This window comes from Anarrhichthys ocellatus, unplaced genomic scaffold, assembly GCF_004355925.1.
Source record: "Anarrhichthys ocellatus isolate YVR2014 unplaced genomic scaffold, GSC_Weel_1.0 scaffold23, whole genome shotgun sequence".
Taxonomy (NCBI): Eukaryota; Metazoa; Chordata; class Actinopteri; order Perciformes; family Anarhichadidae; genus Anarrhichthys; species Anarrhichthys ocellatus.
In genome coordinates, this window is record NW_022280053.1 from 2293957 (window position 1) to 2305750 (window position 11794).

Consider the following 11794-nt stretch of genomic DNA (forward strand, 5'->3'; position numbering starts at 1 on the left):
ATATATGTGTGCTAATGAAACCAAAGCAAATTGACACAGAATTACAAAAATCGTGAATATTGGTCCTTTAAATATAATAATTCTGTGTATTGGAGTGGTTCCACTAATGATAGTGTGTAATGGAGGAGTCAGACTGTGGCGCGACAGGACTGAAAACAGATCATCTTCTCGCATTGCAATGCGTGGAATCATTCAAGTTGAAACTATAAAGAAAAGGGCTTTGCATGATGAAATCATTGTAACCTCATTTACAATCACACCTTGTGCCGAAAATCCTGTTGCATTTCCCACTGATGATGAACACACTGTGAGTCCTGTTGGGAAATGTTAAGCTTTAACGGAGCTCAAATGAACTATGAAAGCTAGTGTGCGTGTGTGTGTGTGTGTGTGTGTGTGTGTGTCTTCAATGGAGAGTGATAATGTTAATAAATAATTGGCAGATGATAGTGAAATATTAATATCAAACACAAAATCATATGGCACCAAAATGATGCAACAGGTATATTTAAAAAACAGAAGCCACACAGAGATGATTGATAGGAAAGCTGACCAATATTTTGTGAATGTAAAGATTATTTGGGGGCAGTGCAACAAGCTGTAAACACAACACTGACATACTATTTAACTCTGTTTTGGTCGCCACTAACTCCTGAGGGAAATATCTGTCTCTTTAGCTGCTCTTAGCTGCTCTTTTATCAGAGCAGAAAACATCTGCCTGCTACATCTAGAAACATTCAGAGCATTGAGACTCAACCAAAACTGTACTTGTGCGCATGTTTTTGTGTTATTCTTGGCTGGAGCTCATTTTGAAAAAATATATGCATTCAAATATTGTTTTAAAAAAAAAATGGCTCAGGTTGACTGACGTGTTATACCCTCTAGTACAGGCAGGTAGATGATAAAGCAAAGCTCTACACACTCTCCTTGCTGTTCAGGTCTGTATTACAGATTTATCACTGCTCTTTGTCTCTTATCACATATTTTCTCATTTATTTTTTACAGTTTAAATGAAATTTTTAGCTCTGCGTGGTCTACTAAATGTAATGGAAATGGAAAAGTTTTTTATGGTAAAGCAGTCATGCAAATATAATTGTACTTGAGAGATTCACTTGCGAGATAGTGATTTGAAGTTTGGGAAATCTCAGAGGTGGAACAGCTTTTTTTAGTCATGGTTCAGCCCGCTCTGTTGGAGTTTAAATGTGTCCTAGAAACACAAGCACCTGCTGGGGAGAGATGAGGCATAGTTGTAGGCTAATTACAACATTCGTCATATGTGTGTTTACGTGGATAAGGAACGCACGTTTAACAGGTCACCCTCCCTGTGGTGAGGATTGATTGTGATTGACAATTGGAAACAGGTGTGCGACTTTATTTTATTCCTTCTTTATGTGAGCGACTGTCAGATAATGAAGGAAAACCGTTCCGTGTCAGATGATATTCTGTTAAGGTCTGTGCTCTTGGATAAATGATATGTGTGTGCTAAATTCTGACGTCATCAGTAACTGATTTGTGGTTTTGTACATTCTGTGAAAGCGTGCAGCTGTTTAGGTCCCCCCATGTTTACCTGGGCAGATGGTACAACCCAGTTTAGGTGTGGCTGTTAAGGTGAAATGCGAGTCACTGGTTTGTAATTCAGGAGAAAGAGGAATGCTTGAAGGTGTGTGATTTCTTTTTACTTCACTTATAAGTTGTTTTTGTTTCACCTCCCGGGGTTTGTTTTAGGCATTTGGTTCTTTTTCATTTAGAATTTCATAAAACTGGGGATTCTGCCTACAGTTGTTGTTTTTTCATCATCCCTCCCTATGTTTTCTGTTACCACATAACAACCTGCCAGCTTTTATTTGGGGTGTCAGTGCTACAAAATTAAGAATAGCTGTATAATCTCTCCCTGAATTCTGACAACATGCAATATTTGGTAAAATATGTCTGTGAATAATTACATAAACATGGAAAGAAGTAGGAACCTTTCAAACTAAAAATCAAATAAGTCAAATGTTTTTCTTCAAGTGTTATCTAGCCATGCAGATTGTGTTGGTTGTGACTAAACAAGGACAATGAAAGGAACAACATTTTCCAATGATCGAAAAATGGAAAAACACTATTTGAAGAAGTAGGGGACTGTAAAAGGATGATGTGATTTACTGTATCTACCAAGCTCAGTGCATTTTTCTGGGGTTGAAAGGCTTAGAAAACCATCCCAAGGACAGGTGTGTAATGCAAAATATGATGGAGGAGCTTTCAGTTTTTAGTCCCCATATATATCCAGTATGCCTTGCAAATTGTCAATGATAGAGTCAGGTCATAAACAACAATACACTTTGGAAGGTCTGTTGAGAGCGTAAGAAACCTGAGAGAGTCGGAGGGAATGAAACCTGAAGCCAAGTTGTTTTTCTCCTCGACAGGTAAGTGCAGTTTACGTTATCTAGCGTTTATTAGCTGGACTATTGCTGTCAGGGGAACTTGTATAGCCTCAATAACTCCACTTCTCAAAAAAAAAACCCAGTGCCGAGCTGTGAAGGTTTGAGCCTGACGAAGACAAAAGCCCAACTGGTTCGTTATGTGTGTTACTCAACTAATAAATGTTTTTGTGCTTCTTTGTGATTGAGGACTTTTTGTGTGTTGTCTTCTTTATTTCGTGCTGCAAACATGTCATTCAATAATGGGAACAAATAGAAATCCTCTTTCATCAGTTCTTGTAACCATGAGACTGCAAAGAACTTTAGTCGTTTGAATTTTTTTTTTTTTTATGTTATTCAGTGTGGAGAAGTATAGATTTTTCTCAACATATTAAAGGGACAGGTACCACTAGGAAAGGAGATATTTATTGTAATGTGACCATTTACAAGGTCTACTACAAGCCTCTTGTACAGTGCAAACCCCTACAAATGTGGAAACTGAATTGTTTGTATTTCACTATATAGTTGAAATAAAGTACCAGAATGAAAAGCTTTGACATGGCCTTTCTCTCATCTACTCTGCTGTGTCCAAACATGCCACTCTCTCCAGCTGCTTGGGCACGCCAGGCAAATAAAGAAAAGATGCCCATGAGATGAATCAAAAGTCTAATACCCACTTCAAACACCCCACTAATCCCTACATGCACTCAACCTTCACAGAATCCAAGTATACCGCTGACACTTGGACACTGACATCACCCACTCAGCTTTGCGGAGCAGACTTAACAACTGGGGAGTAGCAAGAGACTGGAGAGGTGGGAGATTATTCACCAAGGGAAAAAAAAAGAGACAAGGCACTGCATCTGTCTGCGCTTTTGCCCGGCATATGTTCTTCTCCACAGATACAAGTGCTTCATAAAAAAACAGTCTCTTGTCCAATCAGGTGGTGTTGTTGCCTGCTGACGTCAACTACTGAACATGGTCTACAAAGGATCCATCCTCGCCCCATCGCCTGCTTGGAGGTCTGTATAGAATACACAATCACATGGGAGATGACGCATGCCTGTAATTGTCAAATCAAAACCGCAGTTTTATGCTGAATAAAATGTTTTTATTTTACACGATTTGTGAGCCCAAGATCTACGAATCCATCAAAATGTTGAGGCAAATGATGTCACCACAGAGCTCGTAGAGGGCTGCAGGGATGACGTATTTTTGTAGGCCAGCCCCGGAAGTTTACTGATAAATGAGGAATGATAAACTGAAACAATGGGTTCATGGTTTCAGACAAAAGCAGCTTATTCTCATTTTCAAGCCATCAACCATCATTTGTTACTAAATTATGCTAACGTTAGCTCCATGATGTATCCGGCTGACTTTTTTAATGTTTTCAGCTTAATCGTTCTAAGACAGTAAAGCTTAAAATCAAGTCCTTAAATATGCACTTTATATACATTTAAAAAGTCTGAGGTTTAAGGTTAAAGAAAAAGAGAAGTAAACATCCTCACTGGTGGATGATCTGCGCAGAAGATATGTATCCTAAATTAAGAAGAAGTAGAGCATTGCTTGTTAGACCGAAGCCTTGCATTGATTTGGCAAATACGATTAGACTGTTATTTCATCCTAAGTGGGGCTGGCTGCTCAGCTTACACAGCCTGTTGTTTGTAATTTTAAACAGCAGGATTATGTTTTCACTTTTTACATTACACAGAAATAGTTGTTAACAGGGAAGTACACTGTATCCCCACTAAGTAAAGCAGTTAGTCGATTGCCTTGGAGGCTGCGCTTGGTTACTAGTTCTGGTAATAAGTCGATTGGAACATTGCTGCATGGGAACGGTTAATTGGTCTTGAAGATATTGGGGGAAGTCTGCCTTAAGGACAAGGTAGCAGATGTTTTGGAGGGACCTTGCTTCAGGCCCCTCAATGAATCCTTTTTCTTTCTTTTGTGGGATTTCAATTGTTTGTCTTATTATTTGTATTACAGGAGAATGACAGACTCAAATATGTACCACTGAAAATAAATATATAGGCTACTCAGACAGGGAAAGCAACAGCCGAAGCTCTCATTCTGTCTTTTCATGACCATGCATGTTGATGTCGGTACAATAACAATCTTAAAAAGAACTGCAGTTTAAAAAAAATCTTTGCGTTTGACTGCCACTGTTTACTTTGTTTTCTTTGAATACATTGGACAGACATTGTGTTACGTCTCTTATATGTTGTAGTTTTCAAAAGAATTGTGGAATAAATGTATACAAGCATACTAGGTCAACTTGGCCTTTGTACTGAGCCCACTGTTGGATGGCACATTACAAATAGTGTGTAATCAAGGTCACAAATGGGGCAAATACTTTAATCTGAGCATGACTCACAATTAAGGCAATACAGAAAATGTTGTTAGATTTTTATGGCACAGTGGGGCACATTTTGGCCCCAGTGTCCTGTCAAGCTACAGGGGTCAATCTGTCACTCGCCCAGGTGTGTTTATTCTGGGCACAATTTTCTTCACAGCCTCTTCATCAGATACCAGTTCGCCTCAGGTTGTCCGTAACAGCAGCTCATGTTCCAGAAAACATTGCTCTCAGGGTCACCGAGGCGCACGCTCACCGGCTCCGCCATGATATGGTAACAATTCAAGAAGCGACTGAACAAAAAAGTGGTTTATTCACAAGGAATTGTAAGAAGGATCACAAGACTGACCCCAGTCAAGGGCATTGGCTGCAGTAATACAGACTTTGTATGAAGTGCAGTTGTTCACAGCCACCTGAGGCACACAGTAAAACTTTCAACTTACCGCTCAATCTTAAATCTGATACTCGCCCCACCAGCTTTGGGAAGTGACCAACAGATTGCTCACGCGGGCAGATAAAATGAGATTCTTCCACAGGGTGGCTGATTTCTCTCTGCGTGATAGGGTGAGCATCCAGCAGCAGCTTCCTCATGGGTGTAATCTGATCAGATAACAAAGGGCTTGTATTTATCAAATATTTGGTGGCGTTCCATCGTCACCATGCGTTCAGAACACCCACAAAGACACACCGCATAACATAACAAACAATGATTTATTCTTTAGTAGCTGACATAATGGGGTTGTCAGGGCTGCTCTGCTGTTGCCGTTATCGCTTTTACCTGAAAAAAAGCATGAAGAAAATGGTTGTATTAACATTATAATTGAGGTGTCAATAATGACACAGTTAGGACAGCAGCCACACTACTGGCACGGTGAGGCTGTGCTGAAATGCTGATGTTAAGCAGGTATAATGTACACCATTCATTTTGCGTGTTAGCATGCCAACGTTTGCTAATTAGCACTGAAGACAGCTGAGCATTATTGCAATAGTTTTGCATGCACTCGCTCATAAACCAAAGTATTGGACGAAACAAAATTGTGAAAAAATGTGAAGTGACCATCATTTTTATTACAATGTATCCGCAGGAGGACATGAATGTCAACAATGTCTAATCCCCAATGGATGTCAAATCATTTCATGCAAAACCTTAAAAGTCAACTTCATGGTGGTGTGAGAGGAAAAGTCAGAGGATCACTAAAGTGAGACGGATATATATCGTCTGGGAATGGGGAATTTGATACATTTCATCATTTTCAATAGTTGTTGAGATATTTTCCATCTGGACCAAAGTGGCAGACCGACCGACCGACCGACCGGCCGACAGACATCGCCGTCCCTACAGCCGAAACCAGCAATGGCACATTTGCCAGCTCAAATTATTCAGTGTGGGAGAAAAAAAAAGCAAAAACATAACAATTTAGATTATCATAATTTGATGCTGTAAACCGATTACATGATCCAATCAAAGATAAAGGTAATGAATATTGGTAACACTAATAATCAGTTCGAGGCAGTGCATCAGTCATCGTTTAGAAGTTAATTGCCATCTAATTAAACAGCGAGGACTATTTATTAATGTCCTACATTGTTTACTGATAGTGAACGATTTAATGGAAATTGTGAAGTTAATTATCAATGACGTGACATTAAGAAAGTTGGCCTAATTATCTATTTTGTATTTACATCTGTTTAAATAGTGGACCAGTCAGTTTTTCTTAAGTCAACAATTTGAGATCTCTGCAAAAGTCTTACTCCAACACTTTAAATGCCTAACTGTTGGGTCGTGAAAGATAAACAGGCCGATATTATCAGAAGTGAAGTTGAGACTAATCTTTTAAACACACAGGTTCAGTGGGGGGATGAGTAATATCTGAAAGGGTTTTGTCCTCGGTTCAGTTTTTTCATAATCTGGAAGACTTGATGTGATTTAAGCGAGAATTTACCCGTATTTGACATTCATCTTTGTAATCTCAGCAGCTCAGCAGGAAACTCAGTGAACTAAGTCTCGTACTCCATCAAGTGTATATATATACTGTATATGCTGAAGAGACGGGTAGCTGACTACTGCAGCAGTATCTGGCCTTTATACTCCTTATGATGAACAGCATGGTAGAATATGCCAATATAACTTACCTTTATCGGAATGTTTACCTCTTTGGCATCCAGCATATATAAGGTTGCATGAATCTACCTCAGCCCCACATATGCACTCCTGCGGAGGAGGAAGTTTGCATGATTGACAGTAGTGTCAATATTGTTTTCCCTTCTCTGTGTTCTGTGTTCTTGTTGTGATTTATTTTCGACCAACTTGTTGTTGCTCTCGAACACGTTTTATAATTGTTGTGACTGATCCTCTTAACGCTCTGCTTTTGAGATGATGTACTGCATGCAGTATAAACATGGCTCCACTGTCAGAAAGGCGACGGCGGTGTGAGTCACTGCTGCCCTCATGTGGTGTGTTTAGATTCTCAGTATTTTATTGTCAAATTGTTTCCATGTGCCCGTGGGGTCAGAGACTTGAATATGCTTGATTGGGGTGTTTTGTTTATCTACGCTCTGGTTCTGTATTTTCTGCAACTAAACCATCGTCTTATCTATCTTGGCGCCTCGTTTGGTTTCCAGCTCATCGGCTTGTCTTGATCTCCTGAATGATATATGACGTCCTGTCGTTCCCCTCTTGTCTCACCTCATCGTATGGGAAACACATATACCCTTCCCTTTCCGTTCACTTCTCATTTTCTCCTTCCTCTCACTTTCTAGATTCTGATGAAACCTTTTCTGACCTCAGTACCCTGTTCTCTGTTCACTGAGGACTGTGTCTCCCACTTTGAGAAGAAGCTTGACACCCTCCAAGGATGTAATTACCCTTTGACCCTTGACCTAATTCACTAACGATCTCCTTTTTCATTCAGTGATTCTGAATTAACATCTCCCTCTGTACGGGTTTTGCAGCCTGCCCTAGTTTCATCTTCCCCCATCAAAAGTCTGATTGTCCTTAACCTGCATGACATCAAACTGCAGACGAAATTGTTCCACCTCCTCACACAAATGCCCGTCGAAACCCAAGTAGACGGTCTTGCTGAAACACCAGCCTCTGCCGTCTCCTCACACTGCTGCAGATGTTTCTCCATGCCCCCCCCCCCCCCGTTAACACTGAAGCACCACATGTTCATTGTTCACCCGGGTATCTCGGGGGACTCTTAAAAACCAACAAGGAGCATGTGAAACTCACCAGTTGTGAATCATTAAGTCCTAACACCCCCACACATACATGAATTAGCCCACCTATCTACCTCTATACTTTATTTCTTACTTTTTTTTAAGATGTAAATCTTAGGATTTCTTAAGATTTGGTCAGATATATACATAGTTAAACAGCTAGACACTGTAGTTTTTAAAGCTAATTTGTGAATCGTAAGTAAAGTGTCAAGCAGCACACTCACAGATCGACCTTATTCAGGCTGCACATTGTCTGGTACTATATTTTGTAACTTTTCCAGTGAGACACAAAACCTGATTAGAATTAGTATGAAACTGGGAGCAAACTTAATGGAAGTCTAACTGGCCGGCTTTTCAAAAAGTGTTCTGATAAATATTAAACTGCCTTAATGTGGGATTTATCAATACAGTTTTGACTCTAATTTACAGTTCATTGTTCTTACCTCAACTTTGTCAATAGGTTGGACAAAGCTTTGGGCCTGATTGAGTCTTATTTAAATCAATCTTTCTTCTTTTTTTCTACCAGTCAAAACTGTTGGCAACATACTAAATATTCAAGTAGAAAACGTGTTGTCCACACACTTCTGAATGTCAACAAAGGCACGAGATAGCTCAAAAATCCCTGGGAGGGCAACTTATTATAATTTGAAAGTGTTTTGCAGTCGGTTCAGTTCAGCACCGGACCGTGGTCTTGCCAAGGTCATGATTTATTTAAAACCAGCTGCCCTGTGATGTAGCACTGAATTAATGAATGTAAAAAAACAGCTCCAGTTGCCGAGTCTCATAATTTCTATGATGCAGGCTAATCTCTTGAGCTGTTAGGAAGACCAGTAGACCCTTTCATGTAAATCAAAATGAGTGTAAAAAATGTCTCCTGGGATAAAGTAAAATGCATTGTTGTAAACTGAATAAACCGGCTTTCAAGTCTACTCCCAACAAAACACGTTTTATTTTATGTAAATTCTATGTTTTGTTGTGCAGCTACAGTGACAAGAGATTCAGCGTAACATGTGAATAAACATGTCTTCACAATCACCCACACACCCCTGATTGTACTAATATGAATGAAGTGAGACTGCGCCTTTTAAATGAACATGTATGCCCTGAAACTGTGTTCATACTAATCACTCCTCCTCTTGTGAGCATCTGTCTACATATGTTCGGTATTCACAGGAAGGTACATTACATTCACACAACTGACCTACTTTCTCAACTTGTTTTTCTTATCTGATTATGTTGACATTTACTTCAACGGCTAACGTTGCCTTGAGCTAAAACTGTCATTACATTTGTTAATTTAAATCTAGTAAAAATAATTTACTGGACAGTATTAAACTACAATCGGGTGTATTAATTAATTTTCTCTTTGCTTGTCTAATGCTCCAGGATCAGTCAGTCCGATAGAGACCCGAGGTATTAGTAGATTTTAATTGAATTATATTAATAAAACAAACTGAAACAGAGTAACTCAGTGTGGAAAACATCTTTCATATACTGTAAAACATTCCAACGTGTTTTACAAATGTATACATAATGGTAATAGCCCATAGCTCTGCAGTATTTACACATATAGTCATGTGTTACCCAAATTTCACCAAAGAAAGAGTGCAGAAGTGCCCTCATCCGGATGCAACAAGAATAGAGGCTTTTACAATAAATGACCACAAGGGAGTGACAAACTACCCCTAAATTACTCCATCACAACTTGACTATATTATTATATAATAATAGTATTGATAATATATAATTTATCTTATTGAAATGATACATTTAGTGAAAAAGAAATAGTGGAAAAATTATGAAAAAGTTAACTCTGTTTGATTTGTGTAATATCTACACCTTGCTTTATGCTTTGGTGCAAACTAGAAAAAAAAATTAAGATAATTCTTCTACTTAAAATCGGAAATAGTGAGTAAACAACAATTTAAACTGCCATCCCGTCTATGGTGTCCACTATAGTTGGGATGTGGAATAGATCTGACTGCACTGAACTGTGTATGGTCCAGAAATATCTGAGAAAGACATACTGACCACTTTTAAAGTCTATTTTTAGATACATTTTTTGTCTACAAATCATTGCTTTCCATTAATTTCAGTAGAGTACAACACAGTAATGCACCACATTGTACATTCGTTAAAGAGAGCATCCCTGACTGTACCCAGATTTGTTTTTGTTCCTGCTTGTAAGCTTCAGTTTGACGAAGAAATAAAACAAATGCAATGTTTACATTTAAATACTAATTAATACTATTGATGTTAGAGTTTTGGGTGTCTACTCTTTATATCAAAGGCTTGAATGCATTTTAAAGAGGTCTGTTATGCTTTGTTTGTGAACGGGCAGGTGGATTTGAATGGCGCTGTAGTCAAAATGATTTGGAAATGTCCTCCAGTAAACAATATAAATCCCCAAAACTGTTTTGCTGTAAGAGCAAGTGTGTCTTTATGAGGCTGAAATGACATCACATTAAGAGGCACAACGCCTCATCTGGGGCATAATGTTTTCATTACCCAATTATATGGAGACAAAGAAACTATTTGGACAAAGAGAATGTGAATTATCTGCATGCAATGTAATGATCATTTGTGTGGCATGATAGGGCTTCATATCACAGTGTTTACAGGACATTTACTGGAAAAACAGGCTTTTTAATTGCGGATTGAAACGCTTTGTTGGAGGATGGATATGAGCTATACGACTGTCTTACTTTTATTGCTTTGAAATATATTTCTGCTCACTGAAAATGATTTAATTCGTTGGAACGTATGCTGCTGTTCGCGGTTAATTCAGTCTGTTTACTTTATCCAGTTCTGCCGAATTGTGCCTGCCCGCCGAGATTTGGGGAAGCATTACGAATGAGACAGCACTTTGCTGCAACATATCACGTTACAATGACAATGTCAAAAATATTATGTCCAATTGTGGGTATTTATTTTAACTTTTTACTCCCTGATTTGAACGTCTACCAGGCCCTTTCCTCACAAAACTTGATGTAATTACAAATAATCTATTTACTCGTTTTTGTCAAAACTAAAACTAAAATTTAGATTAATACATCTATGTAATATAATCTCTGCGTTTTTAATGTTCCATCTTTAATCCTTAATGTTTTTGGAGTAAAATGTAATACCCCAGGCCGAACACATGTGCGTCCTCTTTGTTTACCTTTTTTTACGTCACCATGCTGCCACTGGTAACCCTGTGTTTAACGTCACATTGCTATGAATTGTGGGTAATTCCCTTGGGCAAAGTCTGCAGAAATGCGGATTTACGGAAAGGGTTCATAAAGGGTTTAACATATCTGCGAGAGAGCCCGCAAACACCCGATGGTTTGACTGTGGGACAGCCCTAAACGCTCACGGATTTTGCGGGAGCGCGCCTTAAAAATCCGTGAGTCCGTGCGTGTGGACGTTGGGTTTTGGGCCATTGTCTGAATAACACCAGCATTACGTGCAGTTTTTCTCATCCGCCACGTGATGGTATGCGCGAGTAAAAGGCGTCCCAGTTTAATCCGAGAGCATCGTTCACTGATGAGGACAGAGACTACATAATGCATACTGATACCGGAATGTAGAAGCTTTCAAAATAAGAGCTTGAAAACTATCGTTAAAGAAAACACAAAATAGTCCATTGAGGCAACTGCTTCTCATCCTATTTGATGTGTGATTAAAGGGTATTGCTAAAAGATATTGTATATGTATACATAGCAATATATATATATCTATATATATATCTATATCTATATCTATATATAATCTATATCTATATATCTATATCTATATCTATATATATATATATATATATATATATATATATATCTATATATAT